The sequence below is a fragment of the Leptonychotes weddellii genome, chromosome 2, assembly GCF_054177405.1.
Source record: "Leptonychotes weddellii isolate Sample4059 chromosome 2, ASM5417740v2, whole genome shotgun sequence".
NCBI lineage: Eukaryota > Metazoa > Chordata > Mammalia > Carnivora > Phocidae > Leptonychotes > Leptonychotes weddellii.
The window spans coordinates 155,624,731-155,649,880 of NC_138370.1; the positions used below are offsets into that span (position 1 = coordinate 155,624,731).

Below are 25,150 nucleotides of genomic sequence, written 5' to 3' on the forward strand. Positions count from 1 at the left end.
CAGGTAAAAGGCAAAGATTTACCCGCTCGTCTCTCATTTTACATATCATACTAGATGTTCTAGTCAATGCAATAAAACAAGAAAAGGAAATAAGAGGTGTCTTGAATAGGGAGGAAAAAATAAAACTGTCTTTGGGTGCAGATGATATATGATCATTGATGTAGAAAACCTGAAAAACACACAAAAACTCCTGGAACTAATAAGTGATTATAGCAAGTTTTCAGAGTAAGAGGTTAATATACAAAAGTTAATCACTTTGCTATGTACCAGCAAGGAATGAGTAGAATTTAAAATAAAAACATAATTGCATTTACATTAGATTTGAAAAAATGAAATACTTAGGTATAAACCTAACAAAATAGGGACAAGATCTTTATGAACAAAACTACAAAAAGAAATTATAAAATCAAAGAAAAACTAACTAAATGGAAAGATACTCTAGGTTTAAAGAAGGGAAAACTCAATATTTTCAAGATGTCACTTCCTCCCAAATTGATCTACAGATTAATGCAATCCCAATCAAATCCCAACAAGTTATTTTGTGGATATTGACAAACTGGTACTAAGGAAGAAAGGCAGGCAGGGACAAGCCCCCTCCCTAAGAGGAAGCCACACTTAAGAGATTTTACATCACCCTCGAAGAAGCCTTCCACCCTTTCCCATTTGAACAACTACCTGTTAGGCAGATGAGCGTGTGAACAAAAACCTGATTGGGTGGCAGGCGCATGGAGGGTTAATCAGATTAAAACAACCTTCCAACAAGTCCATAAAAACCCCTAGACTTAACAAACAAACAAACAAAAACCTAGACTTAAAAACTCCAGTGGCAACCCTCTTGAGTTCCCTCCTTCTTTGGGAGCTTTGTACTATTACTCAATAAACTTTACTAATGCTCAATAAATTTTGCTTTGCTGCCCATCACCCTTTATTTAGTCTACCTCTTCATTCTTTGAAATTGCACAACCACGAACCACAGCTCCGAAGGAAAAGAAATCCTGCAACAATACTAAAGTTTTTATGGAGACGCCAAAGACCCAGATTAACCAACACAATATTAAAGAAGAACAAAATTGGAGGGCTGACATTACCCAACTTTAAGGCTTACCATAAAGCTACAGTTATCAAGACAGTGTGGTACTGGTGAAAGAATAGAACAGAATGGTAGCTCAGAAGTAGACCACCATTAATAGTCAAATAATCACTGACAAAGGAGCGCAATGGAGCAAAGATAGTGTCTTCAACAAATGGTACTGGAATAACTGGACATTTATATGCAAAAATTAATCTAAACACAGATCTTACACCCTTCACAAAAAGTAACTCAAAGTAGATCACAGACCTAGATGTAAAACACAAAACTATAAAACTTCTAGAAAATAACATAGGAGTAAACCTCGATGACCTTGAGTAATGCAATGGCTTTTTAGATACAACACTGAATGTACAAACCAAGAAAGAAATAATGAATAAGCTGGACTTCCTTAAAATTGAAAACAGCTCTGGAAAAGACAATGTCAAGAGAAAGAGAAGACAAGCCACAGACTGGGAAGAATTATTTGCAAGAGATCTGATAAGGACTGTTATCCTTTTATTTGTTATCAAAATTTATAAAGAACTGTTAAAACTCAATAATAATAAATAAACAAAAACCCCAATTAAAAAAAAATTGACCAAAGACCTTAACAGATACCTTTCCAAAGAAGATATACACCTGGAAAATAAGCATATGAAAATATGTCCCATCATATATCATTGGGAAAATGCAAATTAAAAGAACAAGATACCACTATACACCTTTTAGAATGACTATAAACTGGATCACTGATAACACAAATGTTGGCAAGGGTATGGAGCAAGAGGAACTCTCATGTCCTGCTGATGGGAATGCAAAATAGTAAAGCCACTTTGGAAGACAATTTGGAGGTTTCTTTTTTTTTTAATTTTTTTTTTTTTTAAGATTTTATTTATTTGGGAGAGAGAGAATGAGAGACAGAGAGCATGAGAGGGAGGAGGGTCAGAGGGAGAAGCAGACTCCCTGCTGAGCAGGGAGCCCGATGCGGGACTCGATCCCGTGACTCCAGGATCATGACCTGAGCCGAAGGCAGTCGCTTAACCAACTGAGCCACCCAGCCGCCCCAATTTGGAGGTTTCTTATAAAACGAAATGCATTCTTACCATATAATCCGGCAACTGTACTCCTACACATTTACCCAGAGGAGTTGAAAACCTATAACCACACAGAAATCTGCACACACACATGGTTATTGCAGCTGTGTCTATATGTGACAAAACTTAAAAGCAACCAAGATGTCTCTTAGTAGGTGAACAGATAAAGAACCTGGTACATTCAGACAATGGAATATTACTCAGTGCTAAAAAGAAATAAGCTATCATGCCATGAAAATGAATTTAGAAACCTTAAATGCATATGACTAAGTGAAAGAAGCCAATCTGACAAGGCTACAATGCATAGGATTCCAACTATATGACATTCTGGAAAAGGCAAAAGTATGGAGACTGTCAAAAAAAAATACAGTATTTTCCAGGGGCTTGGGGGGGAATGAGGTGGAGAAAGGGGGATTATTAGGCAGAACGCAGAGGATTTTTAAGGTAGTGAAAATACTCTCTATGAGACCATAATGATAGATACATGTCATTATTCATTTGACAAACCCACGGAATGTACAACACCAAGAGTGCAACCAAAGGTAAACTATGGACATTAGATGATCATCATGAGTTACTGTAGGTTCTTCAATTGTAACAAATGGGATGTTGACAATGGGGGAAGCTAAGTGTGTAGGGTAAGGGATATATGTGAGATTTTTGTACCTTCCCCTCAATTTTGCTGTGAACCTAAAACTGCTCTAAAAAATTCTTAATAAAAAATGAAAACAAAACAAAACCACAAATGTACAATAAATTAAAAAAGGGAAAAACCCTTGCTGTACCACTTTTTAGTTGAGTGACTCTAATTAGATAACATTCTAAATTTTTGCTTACTAATCATAGAAATAAAGGTAAACAGTGTAAAATTCAAGTGAAATTTGTATATTTTCCTTAGAGTGTATTTTTGAAGCATTGTAATAGCTATTTTCATTTAAAATAAATATGCATACAATATCCTATGTGTACATATTAAAAAAATCTTAAAGTTCTTTGTAATAATTTGTTGTAGTACAAGAAAAACACATATATGTGTAATTTTTAACCCCTCAAAAATTTCACTGGATGTGTGGAATTTATCTTCATTGTAGGTAGCATATAATCCCATATACTAACACCAAAACACAAAATGAAGTCAGGGAATTTAGCATGTATTTCATCTTACCAAATTATTTCCTCCCTGATATTTTTGTTTTTTTCTTCCATTCTTCTTTTCCATACATATTTGTCCTTGCAATATTTTATGAAGTTGAATCCAGAACTAAAGAGCTACAATTTATTAGTAATTGTTGATTGTTTTAATGATAGACAAAGACCTATGTCTTCCTCAAGTTCCAGTTCTTACCACCTGCTTTGGTAGTTTTGACATTGTTTACCAGTTGTATTTAAAAGTAAAGGATATGGTACAATTATTCAAGGTTCAGGGACTCTGCCAGCTTATCAGTCAATTAAACACTAGTAAGTTCCTTAGCAAACACTCACATGGGCACTGTGAGGAAAGAGAAAGGTATTGATGACAGTCTCTACTTTCAGTTGCTTCTACTATTTCTCATGTAAAATTGTCATTTCTAACGTTCAGTTTCCACACATCCTAATACCTATAAATGCCTTTCCTTCCAACTCCAAATACTTAGAATTGCTTCTATGATATGGCCAAACTCTGACTCATCAGATCGGTCCCCAAAAGTCAAATCTGTGCCTGAGGCCTTGACCTCTGGGCCAGGCAGATGATTCGAGCTGAGCCAATCAAAAGTCCTTCCTCTGGGATTTAAAAGTGAGAATAAGAGAATCCAGTCTCAGCTGGAGTCAATCTCTTGAACAGGAGACATGTTAACGCACACAATGAGCCACATGGCTCCCTATGGACTAAGCAGCAGGGAAAGCTGATCTACCAGGAGTGCAGGGAAAGAAGGAAGCATATGTCTCAGAAGGTACAAGAAAAAGAGAGAGAAGGGGTTAAGGTGGGGAGAGACAGGGAGGGGGAAAAGGAATTTCCCCATTTCAGAAGGTTCCAATTTTCTTTTGCAGTACCTGCGTTGCCTTCCCTTGAGTTCCAAAAAACTCACCTATGACCTTAGAATAAATCCTCCTTTGTGGCTTGATCTACCTCAAATATATTTTCACTATTGCAACAAAAATTTTCTAACTTAGGTGAACAGCTACCTTTGGGTTTATAGCTCTTATCAAGTAAGTGGATGTGTCCAAAATATGGAAGACTTGTAAGTGAATGATTAAAAACATGTGACTCTCCATATACCAGCTCTCATCAATATCCAGATGCGTCTGGAATTAACAGACACATTCCAGTCCATAACCCCCGGGGAGCATGGCACATTCTCCAGCTGATTCTGGGTTAGAGATATCAGGGTCAGGAGGTTTCTTGGGGCAGTAGATACACCAAGTGATTTTTATAAGACTCAAGATTATTGGTCTGTTTATATGCATTTCTTAAACCTTTTTGACCCTTCGGGGTATGTCTAATATAATAAATCAAAAACAATCCCTTGCTCCATGAACAGAGTTAGGAGAATGTCTTTTATTAAATTCCAATCCTGGGTGAGCTAAGAAAAAACTTCAGATCAAAATTAAAAGCTGAATGAGTTTCATAAGCTTTGTTATTAGCTATTTTATCAATTGGAAATCCAAAAAATGCTGCATTCCTGACATACTCCATGCGCATCTGGTCTCTCATAATCAGAGAGATCGACAGTAGTGTTAAGATATTTTGAAGGATGCCTGACAAAAAGGCAAAGTTAAAATGACGTCTCGTTGCTTAACCTAAGTAGCTAAATCTAGAGAGGAAAATAAAACTCCTCTAGGAAATGCCACGCAGTTGAAGGCAGAACACTTCAAAAGTCCTGAGGAAAGGATCAGAGCTTTAAAATAGAAGTTGATTGAAAATGTAAGAACTCCTAAGTGTCTCTCAGAAGGCTAAAGATGAGGAAATTTACACAGAAATCATTTCTCATCAGGGTAGAGGCTTAGTGAACTGAGCGATGGCTCACCTGCAAGACTTGGAGATTCTAGCCTCTGGTTTGAAACTAGGGGTCAGTTGTGCAGCCTTTATGGTGATTTCCTCTCAGAAGTGGCGTTATCAAGAGAGGAAAGAACAATGTGACTTCACCAAAGTGATGACAGAGGAAGGAGATTGGATTCCGAAGCCTAGTTTTGGTTTTAACTTACCCTCTGTGAAAGAATCAGGAGCAGTAGGTAAAGAATCAGTATTCCATGGACTTTTTAATCTCTCTGTTAATTTTGTTATTATCTACATTGTTCTTACGTGAAGAAGATCACTGGCCTCTTCAAAGAAAAACGTCTGCATGGTTGTGTTCACGTGTGGGTGCTGTGGGTAAAGAGGCTGAATGCCACAATGAGGGAATTCAGTTGAAAAGTCACAGGGACATACCTAGATGCAAGGAGGGAAGAATAAGGTGAGTGTCTACAATTGAAAGATAAGGGTTTGGAGTCTGTATTAATCAAGAAGTAACTGTAATTACCAGAAAGCCGATGTGTAGTGAAGGAAAGTGGGTATTAAGCTTTAAAGACCAGTGCTGTTTAGTTAAGACTGAGACTGCTGGAGCATGGACATCACTCAGGTCTTCTGCTAATCACTTTCTGGTTGTATGACTTTTTTTTTTTTTTTCTCAAGATATTTCTTAACATTATTGCAAATATACCCCCACTTACACTCACACATTTAATGACTGCAAATTTTACAAAATAAGGATTACATTAGTTTTGTTCACCTGTGTATCTCCTGCATCTAGCATGATGCCTGGGACATAGTAAGACACAATAGGTACTTGTTATATGAGTTAATGAATGAAAAACTGCATTAATTGCTCAACTCCTCTACACCTGCAAAGGCATCACAATTCCCGTCAATAGTGATTTCCTTAACTCTTCCTCTGCCTATTTACCCTAACTTCAGATCTTCTTCTTATCACTCAGTATACTCCAAAATAATGTACCTTTGCAACAGCCTCCTGGTATTACCTTTCTCTATATAATATGCTATCAGTCCTTCAGTTGTTTAATATAAGGAAGCTATTTCAGGGCACATGTAATTATCCTTTATGTGAACTAGAAATCCACACACAAAGAAGGAAATAAAAAAGAAATGTTCTCTACTGACCTTGCAGCCCACTTTAAATTTACTTCAATTTAAGGGGCTCCATGAAACATAAAAGCTGCGTTTTTCAGCTCCGTGTGGATATACTGTACTACATGAAATATTTGGCTTAGTTCAGTGTCTGAATCCAAAAATATCTCCGTATGTTATGGCTGTTGCTATCTCTTACAAAATTAGCTGAACCATGGAGATAAGAATGTTCTTATGTTTCACATAAGACGTGCACACCATATATACACACACATGGGGGATTGAAGGGAGAGAGGAGCAGACAAAAACAGAGGCTTTCCTAACAAGGAGCACAAATACAATAAATATTAAAATCATAAATATTCTGCTGCTGATCTTCAGAGTAGTGGGACCCAGTCACAGGAGCCTATATAAATTTCCCCAGTGCTAGTTAAATTAATTTACCCCTGTAAAATATAAAAAAAGAAAGAAAGAAAGAAAGAAAGAAAGAAAGAAAGAAAGAAAGAAAGAAAGAAAGGAAATTGTCTCCATCAAATATCCAAGTTGAGACTAAATATTAATATTTTTGGCTTCTTTAATCATTAAAAGAAATCTGATATTTTACTTCGCAGAATATTTTTAGTTCTATGAGAAAATAGGGTTTGGGAAACTCAATTTTTGAGGGCATCAAGAGAGGATATATAAAAGACCCTATGTAAAAGTAAAATGGTTTAATTTGATCTTATCCTGATTCCATATAGTTAGAGACCCTTTCAATTAAATCTAATTGCCTCAGCTATTAAGGAGGGCTTGTTCACTCCAAGGAGTAATCCTACAGAATATTAAAAAAACCCTAAAATCAGATAGGTTTAGTTTATTTATGACTCAAGGGGCTGGTAGAAAAATGCAACAACCTGTGGCAAGTAACCTAGGGAAGGGACCAGAGGACATCTGGAAAACTCTCTCCTCTGTTATCAATAAATGCTTATTCTGTAACTAACAGAAATTAAGACAATACAATTTAATTCAGGAATTTGAATTAAATAGCTCTATTTGCATGCATGATATATTGGACTATTTAAGGTGGCAAAAGATTAAGGGACAGGAAGGTATATAAATACAATGAGTTTACAATTTCATCCTAGTAAAATAATTCTTAAATCCTTAATTCATGCCAATCTATAAAATCCTGCATAAATTCTTACTTGCTGCAAAATGTTCCACAATGGTTACTTAATAGAATTGTACTCTGACAACAGGTTATGTATCCATTTTAAGAGGAACAAAACATCTACTTCTATGATGTCAACAAGACAAATACTCATAGAGAGGTTATGCTAGGTTGGATGACCTCCTGGGACAGGAAAAGAAAAAAAAGTCACTTACCTATAGGAAACTAAATCTTGTAAGGCAGATACATGTATCCAATTACCAAAATGTAATGTGATAAGTACTGAAACAAAAATATGTAGACTATACTATAGGAACTTGGATGAAAGAGCAATTAATTCTTCACCATCAAGACTAGTTTCAGAAAGATGTCTCTTGAATTGGGCCATGAAAAGAGGAAAAATGTCGGGCGCCTGGGTGGCTCAGTCGTTTAGCGTCTGCCTTCGACTCAGGTCATGATCCTGGGGTCCTGGGATGGAGTCCCACATCGGGCTCCCTGCTCGGCAAGAAGCCTGCTTCTCCCTCTCCCATTCCCCCTGCTTGTGTTCCTGCTCTCGCTATCTCTCTCTCTGTCAAATAAATAAATAAAATCTTTAAAAAAAAAAAAAAAAGAAAGAAAAGAAGAAAAATGTCTTCTAAAAGTAGTTTTGTAAAATGCATAATATTTATTCCCAGAAGATGTCCAGAGATTATTTAGGCCCTCCAAATCATATTCCAATCCATTCATTCATTCATTCATTCATTCGATATAATTGACATATAACAGAGATTGGAGGCTGAGCCAATGGAAATAAAATAAGGGATACTTCCTTGACTTAGTCATAGGAATGTTGGGGCAACAGAAAAGATGACCTCTTTGTTAAGTACATGTAACTTCTTGGGGCGCCTGGGTGGCTCAGTCCTTAGGCATCTGCCTTCGGCTCAGGTCATGATCCCAGGGTCCTGGGATCGAGCCCTACATCGGGCTCCCTGCTCAGCGGGTAGCCTGTTTCTCCCTCTCCTGATCCCCCTGCTTGTGTTCCCTCTCTCGCTGTCTCTCTCTCTCTGTCAAATAAATAAATAAAATCTTTAAAAAATATATTAAAAAAAAAGAAATAAAATTGAAAGGAGACAAAGGGAAAAAAATGGTTAAAGAGCCAAGATGATAAAATGATAATAATTACCTTTTTTTTTTTTTTTTTTTTTTTTGAGGAGGGCAGAAGGAGAGAGGGAATTCCAAGCAGACTTGGTGCTGAGCATGGAGCTGGACATGGGACTTGAAGTCACAATGCTGAGATCATAACCTGAGCCTAAATCAAGAGTCGGACTCTTAACCAACTGAGTCAACCAAGTGACCCAATAACTATAACTTAATGAGTACTCATTTGATACCAGATGTCTCCTTATATTCTTTAAACACTGCACTTCAAACACAAAGTACATACAATCTGCATTTTGTGCATAAGAAAAGTGACTTTTCTCAGCCTGTCCCCCACCGCCGCCCAGTGAGTAGAAGAGTTGAAGACCTGGGTTTCACAACTGTGTTTCTCATCTCCCATCACTACCCTCATGTGGGAGACAGGGTCTACTGTGCTGCCATATCATTCATGCTTTAACTTCCACTTAAGAACACTGAGGACTATGAGCAGTATCATAGCAAAATTTAGTAGGTTGAGTGCAATGAAAAAATATGTGAATTCTGATATTTTGCAATATCTCCACAAGTTGGATATGTTAAAGATCCAAAAAATGCAGGGTCTCCAGGGTCCAATTTTTATGGTTAAAGATCTTTTCTTCTGTCCGCATGCCCTAATTTTATAATTAAATGCAAACATAGTGACAGAAAAGAGAGAATTAGTTATATACCACATATATATATATATATATATTAGTTACTTATACCATATATGTGATATGACAGGATGCTGTTCCTTATTTCATCTCATATAACACAAACACACACACACACACACACACACAGTTACACTTTTATCCTGAGTTTAAAACTCAAGATAGCAAAATAGGCTCTAATTTAGGACACCAGCATTAACCCAGAAACTCTTCCTTTGTCGTGTCAGAAAACTGCACTACACTTAACAAGTTGTGGCTTAACTTCATTACTTTCATACACTTCATTAGCCTGGAGAAATTTAAGGGGAAATAATCTGTGAGTATATTATAGTTCTGTGGAAAAGATCTCAATCTCTTGAGCTGAAAATCTATTCATAAGATTTTACTGCTCTCACATTTAATGAAGAAGAAATCAAATTACTTTTATTTTCTGAGAGGAAAAATCTCAGATGATGTATTTGGATATCTAATTAAAATGCTTATGTACCTTGCCTAATTAAAACTAGACACTTATTCAAAATAACAGGACATCTAATGCATCTATTTATAAATAACTCAGACGAAATGCCTGGAAACCAGCAGAAGCAGAGTAACTGAACTCTGTTCATGAACTAACCTTCAAGCTCCTCCACCCACTGCCTTTTCGCAGGAAAACTTTGTGTAAAACAAGCCCTGTCCTGAGCAAGCCTTTAAAAGGATCCACAGTGGTGGCATAGCATAAAGGAAAAATCTCTAAAGCTAAGAGTTTAATTTTTTTTTTTCCCCAGAGTGTTGTGACCACAACCCAGAAATACATCAGTCATGCTGGGATTAGAAGATGGCTCTTTTTTTTTTTTTTTTTGTAAGGACTTGAAGGATCTCATGAATGCAAAATGGGCCCAAAGAGCCTGCTTATTCTCTACTTGCTTAAATGTCTTTAATCATAGAAAGAGCCTCTATCTTAGGAGACAGAAACTATTTGTAAAAACCCTGAACAAACCTTGGATGAGAATCTGGGGCATGCTATAACATTTCTAAATAGTTCAATGAATGGGGTAGGATAATGGAATTTTGCCCGGAATATGTAAGAACTCAAACTTGGTTTTATGACTCTTAACAAGAACTTTCCTAGAGCCTCGATCAAAATCCATTAAGTTGCAATCTGCTGTATTCATTGTCTTTATAAACTCTCAGAGATGATTCATTTTATCTCTTCAGGTTTTTTTTAGTATTAAAAGTTACAATTTTAGAGCCAATCAAAAAAGAGAGAACACATTGCATTTAACTGTAATAATTTTGTATGTCTCCCATGGAAATTAAAGATGTCTATAGATGTTTATGAGAAAAGTGTTTTTTCTACAAGATAATAGGACAAAATTTAGAATAGAGAAGTAATTTTGTCAATTTGTTCTTTCTAAAACAGGCTAACATTTCTGAACGTGTTCACATTGAAAATTTCAAGATCATTCCTTTGGATGAAGATTATATTAGAGAATAGACTGTTAAGAACATTTCCCCTAATGCTCTCTGTAAATTAGTTAAAAGGCTGTCTTCCTTTCTCCTACCTTTCCTCTCTCCTTTCCTCCCTCTCTGTCTGCCTTCCTTCCTTTCTTTTTTACATGTTATTGGGCATCAACTATGTTCCATGAACTGGGTTAGTTTCTGGTGATGTAATGTTAAATAATTTAGACATACTATGTGTTCTCCTGGAACTTAAAATCTAGTTGAGGAGTCTGTCCATTTTGTTGATCCTAATGGCCAATTGAATCCATCTTGGAGACCACAAAAATAAAAACCACACTTTCCCTCTTCAAGATGATGAGTATTTCAGTTAGTAAGTGAATATTATCCATAATCAACTTTAACTCCATTTATAAACCATGAAATCAGCTCTACTTCACCTCAAATATCATTTATTCACCAGTAGTCCAAATCCAGATCTCCCCCCAGGTTTTCTTTAGGATTAAAAAAAAAAGAAGAAGAAGAAAGTATAACAACCTCTGAAAGAGCATAACAACCATCTAATTAGCTTAACTTCAGATTTGCTTATGTTTAAGTGAGGTCCTTTTAATTCCAAAGTTGACCATCTGACATACCTTTCTAAGATCTGAATATTCGTATTGATTGACTTGTGTTTGTTTCTTTGCAAATTCTGTATCTTGAATTTTTATTAATCCCAGCTTTGAAGTTGAGCTATATCAATTATAAACAAACAGACATAGAAGTTATAATTCACAGAAATTCAGTGGTGTGGGGCGCCTGGGTGGCTCAGTCGTTGGGCGTCTGCCTTCGGCTCAGGTCATGATCCCAGGGTCCTGGGATCGAGCCCCACATCGGGCTCCCTGCTCAGCGGGAGGCCTGCTTCTCCCTCTCCCCCTCCCCCTGCTTGTGTTCCTGCTCTCGCTGTGTGTCTCTGTCAAATAAATAAAATCTTTAAAAAAAAAAAAAAAAAAAAGAAATTCAGTGGTGTTAAGTAGGCCAAGAACTGTGCTCACAGAATCTCCAGAATTATTTAAGACTCCTTGCAAAGATGCAATTCCACAAAGCTGTGCACTTTATTCACCTGGGACACCTTCTAAAGTTAGCTTCTCCTTGGGTTCTGGAGTGCTACCAGGTTATTCACAGTAGTGAGATGTCTCTGATTTATAGAAGACATTTTCTGAAAGGGATACTCATCCCGAGCATTAGATAGTCTCTATTCCAGCTTCTAAGAGGGTATGTACATAGTCAGCTGTCCTTTTATGTCTGAAGGGCTGAAGTAAATATGACTTCACTTGTCAATGAGGAGGTTGAACACAGTGGTGATGAACACAGACTCTAGAAGCCCATGGCCTTGTTTTGGATTTGTAATTCACTGTTGGGTGACCTTGGGCAACTTGCTAAAACTTTCTGTGTCTTTTTTTCCTCACCTGAAAAGATGATATAATTATTTTTCTCAGAGTTGTCTTCAAGGTTAAATAAGTTAAAATTCGTAAAGTTCTTGAAATAAGGTCAGACTTATTGTAAGTTGTGCGTATGTGTATATGTGTGTATGTATGTATGTGTGTGTATGTATACATTAAATTACTTTATGCTAATTTGAAAATTAGCTGTCATTGAATTGAGCAGAGAGATCCAGGAATAATTAAATGGTCACATGTCTAAACCTCAACTTTCTTTTATTACAGACACACCTGCTGAATGAATGGAAACATTAAGAAAAAACAAGCTGGGGGCACCTGGGTGGCTCAGTCGTTAAGCATCTGCCTTCAGCTCAGGTCATGATCCCAGAGTCCTGGGATCGAGCCCCACATCCGCCTCCCCGCTCAGCGGGAAGCCTGCTTCTCCCTCTCCCACACCCCCTGCTTGTGTTCCCTCTCTCTCGCTGTGTCTGTCAAATAAATAAAAATTTTAAAATCTTAAAAAAAAAAAGAAAAGAAAAAACAAGCTGAATATAATAATCAAAACAATGTGGTAATGGCACAAAAATAGACACATAGATCAATGGAACAGAATAGAAACCCCAGAAATAAACCAAACATAGTCAATTAGTCTATAACAAAAGAGGAAGAATATAAATGGGGAAAAGACAGTCTCTTTCTGGTGCTGGAAAACTGGACAGCTATAGGCAAAAGAATAAAACTGAGCCACTTTCTTACATGATACACAAAAAATAAACTCAAAATGGATTAAAGACCTAAATATGAGAGCTGAAACCAAAAAATTCCTAGAAGAAAACACAGGTAGTAAACTTTTGGACATTGGCCTTTGCAACATTTTCTAGATATGTCTCCTGAGGTAAGGGAAACAAAAGAAAAAGTTAACTATTGGGACTACACCAAAGTAAAAAGATTTTGTACAATGAAGAAAACCATCAACAAAATGAAAAAGCAGTCTATTGAATGGGAGGAGATATTTGTAAATGACATATCCAATAAAGGATAAATATACAAAATATGTGAAGAACTTATACAACTCAACACCAAAATAAAACAAAACAAATAATCTGATTACAAATGGGCAGAGGGAAAAAAAAAATGGGCAGAGGACCTGAATAAACATTTTTTCCAAAGAAGACATACAAACAGACAACAGACACATGAAAAGATGTTCAACATGACTAATTAATTATCAGGGAAATGCATATCAAAACCAAAATGACATATCACCTTACAACTGTGAGAATGACTAGAGGCAAAAAGAGAAGAAATAACAAGTATTGATGAAGATGTAGAGAAAAAGGAACACTCATGAACTATTGGTGGGAATGTAAATCAGTGCACCTACTGTGGAAAACAGTATGGAATTTTCTCAAAATATTAAAAAATAGAAATACCATATGATGCAGTAATTCCACTACTGGATATTTACCCAAAGAAAAACCCTAATTCAAAAAGATACATGCACCCTTATGTTTATTGCAGCATTATTTACAATAGCCAAGATATGGAAGCAACCTATGTGTCATTTGATAGATGAATGGATAAAGATGTGGTATATATGCAATGGAATATTACTCAGCCATAAAAGGAATGAAATCTTGTCATTTGCAACAACATGGATAGACTTAGAAGGAATTAGGCTAAGTGAAAAAAGTCACATCACAAATACCATGTGATTTCACTTGCATGTGGAATCTAAAAACCAAAACAAATGAACAAACAAAAAAGCAGAAACAGACCCATAAATGCAGAGAACAAAACTGATGGTTACCAGAGGGAAGAGGGTGAGGGAAAGGGAATAATGGGTGAAGGGAAGTAGGAGATACAGGCTTCCAGTTATGGAATGAATAAGACACAGGAATAAAAGGTACAGCATAGGAAATATAGTCAATGGTATTATGATAGTGTTGTATAATGACACATGGTAGGTACAATGTATAGAATTGTCAGATCACTCTGTGGTACACCAGAAATTAATAGAAAATTATGTATCAACTATACTTCAGTAAGTAAAAAAAAGTAAAATAAGCTAAAGAAGAAAGTTTAGCATTCAAGTCAAATAGCCAAGAACAACAGAGAAACCCTATGAGAACTGCAGTGAAAAAGTCATTAAGAACTCTCCTTTGCTGATTATTTATTGTATTGGCAGTAAGAGATAGTAATTACCATGTATCTCTTTTTGTAAAAACATTTGAGGGTAATAACTGTGTCTGTTTTTGTTTTTTTTTTTTTCCCAAAAGCACATCAGAGGTATGTTATTCTTTTAAGTAGTATCCTAGTTAGCTGTAGGTGGAGGAAATCTTTTCAATTGTGATCTCCTTACTGACTACTCTTATGACATAGGAGCAGCTGAGCAAAATTCACAAAAATTTCAAGAAGGAGACCACTGGTTGTTTTTATAAGGATTCATCTCTGCTTCTGCCCCAGCTCAGAGATACAAATGAGACTATCTCTAAACATAAATTCATTAAGAGATGTAAGAAAAGAGTAGATTCAAAAAGAATACAGCTATGTAGTCTTTTTACATGTTTGTAAGCAATGTTGGCTTCCCCCGCCCAAATAACTTGCTAAGATTTCAGATTATTTCAGACGATAGCATTGTTCACTAGAATCTATTAATGACTTTTTAATACAGTGTGTATGTAGCTAAAGTGATCAAAAGTGAACAAATATTCTTCTGACTTTGGGGCACCTGGGTAGTGCAGTTGGTTGGGGCTTTGACTCTTGGTTTCGGCTGGGGTTGTGGTATCGGGGTCCCAAGATGTGTCGGGATGTGTCTGCTTGTGATTCTCTCTCCCTCTCCATCTGCTCCTCCTTGCCCACTGCCCTGCCGGGCATGCTCTCTCTCTCTCTCTCTCAAATGAATAAATCTTGTAAAAAATAAAAAAATAAAAAATATCTTCTGACTTTAAATTCCATTACATTTGTTGCCTAGACAGTATGGGCTGTTCCCCTTTGATTTACCCATATTTACTGCACATGAATTTCTTTTATCACTTAAAAACTCTTAGTTTCCTCATCAAATAAGAAAAGATAGCAACATGTGAAAGAAAGTACCGTTTCTTCTCATCGTAACTCTTTTGGTACTCCCATTGACTCAAAGGAATACAGAAAGAAGAAAATGGCTTTTTAAACAGAGAGTAAATGGTTCTGAATATCCTTGGCTTTTTGTGTTTAATGTCATTTAAATTGTTGGACCTAGCACTCTCTATTGAATTTATCTTGGTAAAAATAATAAAAATATCATGAAAATATTATCTATGCAAAATTATCAGTACAGATAGATTTTTAAGTTCAAGCATCATTGGTAGCGATTGTTTCATTTTAATCTCAATGGCGGGATGTAATTTCCTGTTAAAATAAAACATATTTCCGGGGCGCCTGGGTGGTTCAGTCGTTAAGTGTCTGCCTTTGGCTCAGGTCATGATCTCAGGATCCTGGGATCGAGCCCCATGTCAAGTTCCCTGCTCTACAGGGAGCCTGCTTCTCCCTCTCCCTTTGCCTCTCCCCCTGCTTGTGCTCTCTCTCGCTATCTCTGTCACTGTCTCTCTCTATCAAATAAATAAATAAAATCTTTAAAATAAAATAAAATAAAACATATTTCCAAAATTATATCTAGAAAAATGTAATACAAATTATTCTGGAGCCTAATTTTCACACAAACTCACAGTCTCTCAAATATTTTGCTTTTTGTTAATTACTAAAATCGACTAGAACATTCAAGACTAAGTTAAAAGTATGTACTACTGAAAAGTGTGTTTCTTTTTAACCTGCCTCAGCAAGGGAAGGAGAAAGGAAGGAATGAGGGAAAGGAATAGAGGGAGAGGAGAAAGAAGGGAGAGTGGAAGGCAGGGTGGGAGGGGCAAAAGGAGAAAAAAAAGAAAGGAGGGAGAGAGATCAGAATGGAGGAAAGGAGGAAAGCAGGAAGGTAGGGAAGAAAGAAGAAGGGTGTAGAGGGCTCAAGGGTGAGTGGGGAGATCCAGAGAAGAAGAAAACAGAGAGAAAGAGAGACAGAGAGAGAGAGAGAGGGAAGTTCCTTTCTAAGAATTTTTTTAAATGTATGCATATAAAATTGACTCTGGTTCAGAACATGAATAACTTTCATTCTTTTGCTCTTAAATGGCTCACTGGATTAGGAAAAAGTCATCTTTATGTCTACACACAAAAATTCTACATTACTGTGTACCATGTAAGATACCACAAAACATGAGTTTCTCAACAGTCAACACTCTGGCCTGGAATTTGGTCAGATTAAAGAGCAAATGAAACTCTAGAGCAGTGGTTTTCAACCAAATGCAATTTTGACCTCCCTAATCTGGGGTGTGGGGGTGGGGACATTTTGCAATGTCTGCATAGATTTTTTATTGAATGACTGAGGAGGAGGTGCCCTTGGTGTCTAGTGAGTGGAAGCCAGATGCCCTTGGTGTCTAGTGAGTGGAAGCCAGTTAGAAGTGGAACTCCTAACTATCCTTCAATGCCCAGGGCGGCCTCTCACTACACAAATTTATCTGGGCTGAAGTGTTAATAGTGTCACTGTTGAGAAATTTTGCTTAGAAAGAAACCTTTGTCTTGTCCTCACAGTGCATGCTCAGTTAAGGAAAATGCTCTGCACAAGACACAATTATTGAAGCAGATCTGAAAGTTCTCATTAGAAGATGATGGAGGATGGTGGTTAAGCACAAAGAGGTGTGGGCCTTGAAGTCATTCAGATATGGTTTGGGAGTCCTAGATCTTTTCGTTAATACCAAAAAATTTAATTTGACTGAGACTCAATCTCCCCATCTGAAAATGGAGATCATAAAAGCTAATTTTTCTATTTGCTTAGACATAATTATGGGATGGTATTACACTCAGAGCCTGGAACATGAATAGTTGATACATTAGTATGTATTATTGTTGTTATTGTTATCATTCTGTAAGCATGAAATTAAACACATATTAAGAAATTTCTAGGCTTTCCACCAGTTCCCTCCTGTCCTCCAAGTTAACTAAAATTCACATCACTTACATTTCAGCTTATGAAAAGGAAACCTAAGCAAATTTATTTTTCATCACAAGCATGAAGACCTGCCATCAGCTCACTCCTTTCTAGTTCACATTTTTATAGACTTCTATTCTACTGTTTCATTAACATATGTTCTTCTTTATTATAAACTTCTTAGTCATTGCCTAGGTTTTAAAAAATATTATAGCTAAGCACCCAGGTAGTTATTTATCTTGAATAATTAACAACATTTAATGCCATCTTATAAATGTAGACATTGAGATGCATAAAAACAGTAAAAAGAGCAGACAGAGGGTGTGTGTGTGTGTGTTTGTGGTCTACTAATTGTTATATATAAAACTCAGAACATATAATTCACTCATGATTCTAAGGACAGATATTATGATCCACTTTTTTTTTGATCTTTGCATTTCTACAAATCACAGTACCTTTTCCTGAACAATGAATAAAGATACCTATTAATCAGCAATCAGTCACTCAAAATTAGTGCATTAGCGAATGTTGAAACTGTTGAAATATGCTGAATGATTTAGCAGGAAATGTGCTCAGTTACTTCCAAGAATATTATTCCATAACGACATGTAATGTCACTCTTGAAAACCTTTAGTATTGGAACATAATTTTCCCTATTAAAGAGAGACCTCAAAAGCAAAGACAAGACATTAAGATGTTTTACAAATCTTGGGAGTCTTGGGATTTTATCAATCTTGGGAGTCTTAAGTGGCGCTATTCTCTCATCATTTGTGTAACAGGAAATCTGGGGAAGCTGCAGAAAAACCTTTAAATTCTCTATCTCTATCTCCATCTTCAACTCTATCCCCATCCCTGTCTCTATGTAGCAATATCCATAGGATGGGACCATAAGTAAATGCAAGAAGCAAAGATTCCAGCAAGGAAGTGAGAAAAAAAAATCCTCTTGGGTTTTTATTTATTTATTAAAAAAAAAAGCTCCTCTGGATTCAAGAAAGAAAATGGGCAAATGTCTCTCATCAATAAATCAATTCATTCTTCTGCTGTGAGGAAGAGTGGGATGTGGGACAAAAAGCCAGGAATATTTTTGTGAAACTCTCTTCTGTAGGAAATGACGAATGAAGAAATTTTATTTATCTCTCAAATTAGAGTTTCAAGGAACAGAGAGATGATTTTGAGCTGGAGAGTCAGAGAAAGTGATAGGGAATCTAAGCCTGATCTACACATTGTACCATGCGCAGGATTTGGACAGTTTGGGGAAGCACATCTTTGGGGATTGGGAAAATGACCTAGAGACTGAACTATATAAGGCAAGTTCTGGAATATTGAATACACCTAAATGTGGCGCACAGGAGCCATGAGGAGTCTGGGACCGATACAACTGGGAAGGTGGAAAGATAAAGTGGTATGAATAGAACACTGAGAATATGCATCTGTTTTCTGTGTTTTCAAGTATTTGGTTTTCTCTTCAATGTCATTAAGCACACACTGTAGGCATTAGGGTTAAAATGTTCAATAAAAGGCAGGTGGTAGGTAAACTCTTACAGGGCTCTTTGGAAACAACTCTGGTGCTCTAGGATGCAGACATTATGGAATAACCTTTAGGGCACCAAAATCAGAATCGATAAATCCAAACTAATTTCTGTCCTTGGGTCACCTCTGAATTGGAGAGAGGGTCAAATTGGCTCCCAGATGAGTCACCTATCCAACATGTGGCCACAGGAAAATGGAGAACCTTAACTGCAGGCAACTGGCAAAGGAAAACTGAGCTGACTTTAATAAAATAAGTTAGAAGGAATGCTTGATTGATGAGAAGAGCAGCTATCCACCATTGTTGATATAGCAAAATAATGTGAAAGAAAGATTAACTCATATACAGTGTGCGTGTAAAAACTGGAACTGAAGTAGGGCACTTGCGAGACTGCTGCAATGTGGGATGGAGGGACTCCTGTCCCTCCCATTGTGCTCTGAGCATACTGAACACGCAGGTACAATCTCTGATTTCTCTATTTTCCTACCTTTAGCTGTTAGCGTTGCTATTTCCTATGCTTGGAATATTTATTTTCTTCTTATTGCCTGTTTAACTGCTCTTAATATTTCCATGTTAACCTTTATAAACCTTCTTTATCAGCCTCCCCAGGTGCCTCAGCCAGACCATTTTTGTTTTTTGTTTATGTCCTAAGAACCGCATGCATTTTTCTCCTGTGGTATTTATAATTGCATTTAGTATTACCAGTGTTCCAAGTAACATCTTTCTTGAATGTATGGAGCATATCTTATTCGACTGTGTATCTTCAGTATCAAGCATAGTGGCAAATATCTCTTGAACTATATATATATATTTGTTGAATATATTATATATATATTTGTTGAAATATATATATTATATATAATATGATGCCTGTAGCCTCCTTCTGCTACTAAAAGCTGCAGTTTTAGGGATTTCCTTTTGGTTAAGTTAGGTCACATTTTGTTTCATCTCACCCTGGGCTCAACAGATTGCAGCAGGATGACCTAAAAGCAGCCAGTAAGATGACCAACAGCCTATGAGCTTAATCCTTTTATCTACCTCAGTCAGACCATAACAGAACTGAGACCAAAGAATGTTAATTGAATTCATGTTTAAATACCCACATGTGGCTAGTGGCTACCATATTGGGCAGAGCTTGTCTAATAAGTAGCACTGCTGGTCACAACAGCAGGAATGGCAGTGGAGACAGAGATGGGCCAAGTCCTGTGGCCAGGACGAGATGAAGAGATTGATGGCATTCAGGAGGTGAAGAGACACTGGTTGGTATAATGAATAACCATCCAGTTCCTTGATGGACAGTGCTTCAGCTGCTGAGTTAGACCCTGAACTTTTTTCTCACAACCACTGAAACAACTTTTAAATGTCTCAGTTCTTTGAAACATAAGGGCCCTTCATAACACAATTATTTAGTCATAAAATACTCAGTGTTTTGTTTTGTTGTGTTTTTTTAGGAAGGGAGACAGCAAACTTTTGAGGATTCATCCCCTTCTTACCACCATCCCCATTATGCTTATCCCCTGCCCTTTCACTCACCACTCCCAAACACCCTCATATCCACTTCTTTTTTTATTTCCCCATCCTGAACCTCTTTCAGTTCTTCAAATCTTCATACTTTCTCAGACCCCTCTGGCCTTTAGACACAGTTATCTTTGCCTGAAAACTTCATCCTCATTCCTAACCGTGGATGCCTCTTTGAGTCGCTATTCCTACTGCAAAAGTTTAATATGGATGTCCCACAAGTTATCCTAAACAACTTCTATTTTCTCATCATTAAATATACCAAGTACCAAGTGCTGTGTGGCTCTTAGCAGTCACAATGTGTCTTTCCTCTGGGTGCCTCCTGCCTATATTATATAACTCTATAAGAGAAGGGACCATTCATATCTTGCTCACCACTATACCCCAGATATTTAGCATCATGTTTGATATGCCTCATATATTTATGTTAATAAATTACATCTACATTTCCTGGAGGAAATACACAATGTTAAATAGCATAGGGGGTAGAACAATGTATGTGTAACTTTTTGCAAGAAAATGATACATTTTCAGAAATTTTGTTCTGAATTTATTAAATTATTCTTATGTATTTGAAAATAAGGAGAAACAACTTTGAAAGCCAGAATGGCAATGATCACTTTTCTTTAAGGATTTATTTAATTTTTTTTTAGAGGTTGGGGAGGGGAGGGGAGAGGGAGAAAGAAACTTAAGTGGACTCTACACTAAGCATGGAGCCCCACTTGGGGCTCAACCTCATGACCTTGAGATCATGACCTGAGCCAAAACCAAGAGTCCGATGCTTAACCAACTGGGCCATCCAGGCGCTCCTGCAATGATCAGTTTAATAGATGACTTTTCCACAAAGTTGTTTACCTGAACAACTAGAGAACACTGAGAAGTGGCATCACGTCTTTCAGAAGCTGTGTTGGAGATACACTTTCTGATTTGAATCTTAGCCTAGAGATTACACTGTGCCTGACAGAGTTGTAACCAAGACTTGCATACTGGTTAAAACTGAATCAAATTACAGCTAAAAAAAATAAATTTAGAGCTAATGGGAACATCTAGACATTCCTAGATTGAAGTTGACCATGCCGTGAGTAAAATAAATATGTTCCATCAGATTCCTCTATGATGGTTATTTTAAATCTGTGTGGAAGGAATGATACCTCTGGGAGTTCTTTGCCATGATGCTGTGGGGAAGCAAGTATGCAGAGATCAAGGCCTTTTTTCCATGAGTCCGATGAAAACAAGCAATGCAAATGCCATTTCCAAATTACTTCTGGCAATCTGGCTCCAAACCTCTATCCTAAATCATTGCTTCATATTTGTAACACAGGTTGAAACTGAACCTCAGTATATCCTTCTGTTTACACGAATCTTCCTGCCCTTCATAAAATATAAATTGGTGCTTTCATCTCCAATGAAACACCAAAGCGATGTATGATACTTTGTCAGTGTTGGATCGGATTACAATGGAGTGAAGATTATTTTTCCACCTGTGACACTGTCATTATAATCATCTGACTTACATTTATAGTCAAGTGGGAGTGTTTCTCTGATGACTGAGAGCCTTTAAACCTGAGGATAACAAAATGCTGTCTGTGAAGTACATATATATCCTAACCAGAGAGAAAAATCAAATCATCTGTTATACTATTTGTTTTCATCTAATAAAAGATGGAGAAAAACAGAAAAAATAAGCCTGGAGTATGCCAGACAATTTAAGGAAAGATGTCAACAGGTGGTATACTAAACATCTCTCTAAGAATCCCAGTAATTGACATAGCAGGAGCATAGCTTAAGTATTACCAAAGAAATGGCTCACTGAAGGATGAGTTTCTTTGGATAAGAGCTATATTACGCATCCTGTTCATCTTCTTTGCCAATAACATCTATAACCTTGAAGCAAGTTTTCCAATATAGTATCATTCTCAACTGCCCTTTTTATTTCTCAAACCATGTACGGAATGATCGTACCTGTCCTATATGACTGAGAATTTATCTTTTCTTCTATTCACTTGTGTTCCCAGATTATTTTAGTCAATGAGAATGTTCATTGTTTCTTATACCAGACATGATTTTTATAGTTGCTTTTTCAGTAGCTTCATTTCCAGAGGTTTAACACAATCAACTACCCCTGACAACTATACAGTCGAAATTTACCAATATTCCCAGTTGGAAGCCTCAGAGACAGTCATATTGGATAACTCATATTGAAATAATCTAATTTACATACTGAAGCACCCATCCATGTTTTCTATGTTGATTAAATACTAGATAATAAGTTCACTGTTGTCCTATTTTTTTCCTGCGTGGTTATATATTACTTTCTTCAAAATATAAATTTCACATTTAATTTACAGGCTTAGCAGAGTTCATGTTTAGGCCTTATATGAAGACGATTTCCTTCACACTAGTTTGGTAACAACAAACTCCGAAGGTATGTAGCATATCATATTTACTTTACTGGGATAGGAAATAGCTAATGTCACATGTCACAGTGTAATGATAATCTAACTTTTTTTTAAATACAACTTTCTTTGGGGGCAGATAAAAAGTGTCCAATCTTTTATTTATTTTAAAGATTTTATTTATTTATTTGAGAAGAGAGAGAGATGGAGAGAGAGAGAGAACAAGTAGGGGGAGAGGCAAAGGGAGAGGGAGAAGCAAACTCCCCGCTGAGCAGGGAGCCCGTTGCACGGCTCGATCCCAGGACACCGAGATCATAACCTGAGCCGAAATCAGGAGTCAGCTGCTTAATTGACTGAGCCACCCAGGTGCCCCTGTCCAATCTTTTAAATCTTTTAAAGTTAAATTGTTTCTTTTATTACTCTTAAATTTATTCACTCAACTGCCCATAATTTTAGAATACTTCAAAATGTTCACTTTTTTATATTGTTAATGTAAGACCTGGTCAAGTGTACAATTTGGAAAACGTAAAAGAGGACAAAAAAGTCACCCCATCTCAAGTATTCTAATACATTTGTCACAGTATTTCTTCTTTTTATTTTGTGCATATTAGATTCTAAATATGAAACTTTATACTATTTTTTATTGAACATAATATAATGAGCTCTTATCTGTGGCATTTAAGTGGAAGTATGGTTAAAGCTTTTGATCCAATGGAAAAAGGCAAATCTCCTACCTCTAAACCAGACTGGGAACTTCCAGAGTAAGACACACTTTTTAAATTTTTTATGAAGTGGACGATGATGATTCCTGCATTGAGAAGATTTTGAGCACTTTTCAGGTTGACTGAGGACTTTATACACATCGACCTGCATCTCTTACGAAGTCTATCTTTTGTGATCTAGGGATGAGATTTTTACATTGCTGGTCAATGGGCAGGAATAACGCTGATAATTAGGGTAACCACATAATCTAACATGTGAGGGTGATTATTAGTGACTTTACTGGACAAAGACATGAACCAGGGTTGTCCTGATCAAACAGGGACATACTTAGCTAAGGTATAAGAAGAGGAATTTTAGTGATGGGTTCTCAGATATTAGTATCAATTGAAGAAGTTTTTCCTGTATAACAGGGTCAGCAAACTATAATTCATATCCAGCCCACTGTTTGCTTTTGTATATCTCCTCAGTTAAGAATAATATTTATGTATTTAAATGATTAAAAAAAATCTGGAAATTTGTTTTCCTTCTCAGCATATAAAAACCTACACAATATCTTTGATTTTGCTCCTTGAATTACAAAATCTAAAATATTTGCCATCTAGCCCTTTAGAGAAAAAGTTTGCCAACTTTGTATATGTTTATATCTTCTACTCTAATCATTCATATTGCTTAATACTTTGCTTCTCATCCAAATTTCTGAATTGGTGTTTTTCACAACTGAGTAAGATATAGACTCCTGTAAAGAAAAAGAAGAAAAAAAAAAAAAAAAGATCCCTTTGGACTCCAGAGAATGTAATTGTTCCCATAATACGGATAAATATTGACTTACAAAGTAAACATTTTATTCTGTTAAATTCAGCTTCAGTTGAGAATTATCACTGAAAACTATTTGTGCTGAAAGATTACTTTGAACCTCATTTGGTAAAACTCAAATCTTTAAAAAATTATCATAGAATACCTGGATCTCTAAAACTCTGCAGTCTCTCAGTGAATCATAAACTCTAGTTTAAGAAATACTAATCAAGTATATTCTAGCAGAACTGTAGGGTCTGGAAAAACATTCAAGTAATTGTTTCGTTCTGAAAGGCAGGGTATTAAGGGATGCCTGGGTGGCTCAGTCAGTTTATGGATTGCCTTTGCCTTCAGGTCAGGATCCCAGGATCCTGGGATTAAGTCCCCCATCAGACTCCTTGCTCAGCAGGCAGCCTGCTTGTCCCTCTGCCCGCCTCTCCCCAGCTTGTGCTCTCTCTCTCTGACAAATAAATAAATAAAACCTTAAAAAAAAAAAACAAAAAACAGGCAGGTGTTAAAACTAAGTAAGTGACCTGGCCATCTTCTTATTTTATTTCTTTATTTTTTTCTACTTATTTTTTTGCCCTCCCTTCCTTTCCATAAAGGTATTATAAGATGGTTTAAATACACAGTCAAATTTTTATAACAATCCATAAAACTGCAATAAAAATGTTCTGTGTAACATTCTATAAAACACACTTAGGAAAAAAAAAACCCTGACATTATCCAGTCAACTTACTACTAATTTTACTAAGGCTGGGATATTGTAATGTACTTTCAATTAAATTACCAAAATAAAACATCTTGGTTTTTATCTCTTGCTTTAGATTGCTTATTCAGGTGTTTCTTTAGTGAACTCTCTTTTTTTTAATTAGGCACATTGATTAACATTTTTATTTTTCAAAACCCATATTAATCTCTAAGACTATATCTGACATTTATTTGTTGACCTCATGCATCTTTCTTATGACCTTTCTGGTGATGGATCATTTGAATCATAACTTTTAATGGAAAAAAATAAAACTGAACATCACGAGTAGACTATAATTTTTGTTTACCATCACCTGA

At 36.4% G+C, this 25,150-nt stretch overlaps 1 long non-coding RNA gene across 1 annotated transcript in view; it reads left to right on the forward strand.

Moving 5' to 3' along the window:
* Nucleotides 1–12,585, forward strand: part of LOC145720365 (uncharacterized) — a 30,755-nt gene extending 18,170 nt beyond the window's left edge. Inside the window, exons 2-3 of the long non-coding RNA XR_014143282.1 lie at nucleotides 8,609–8,747; nucleotides 12,394–12,585. This is a non-coding gene — a long non-coding RNA (uncharacterized LOC145720365). The remainder of the gene's footprint in view (nucleotides 1–8,608; nucleotides 8,748–12,393) is intronic.
* Nucleotides 12,586–25,150: the final 12,565 nt, after the last annotated feature.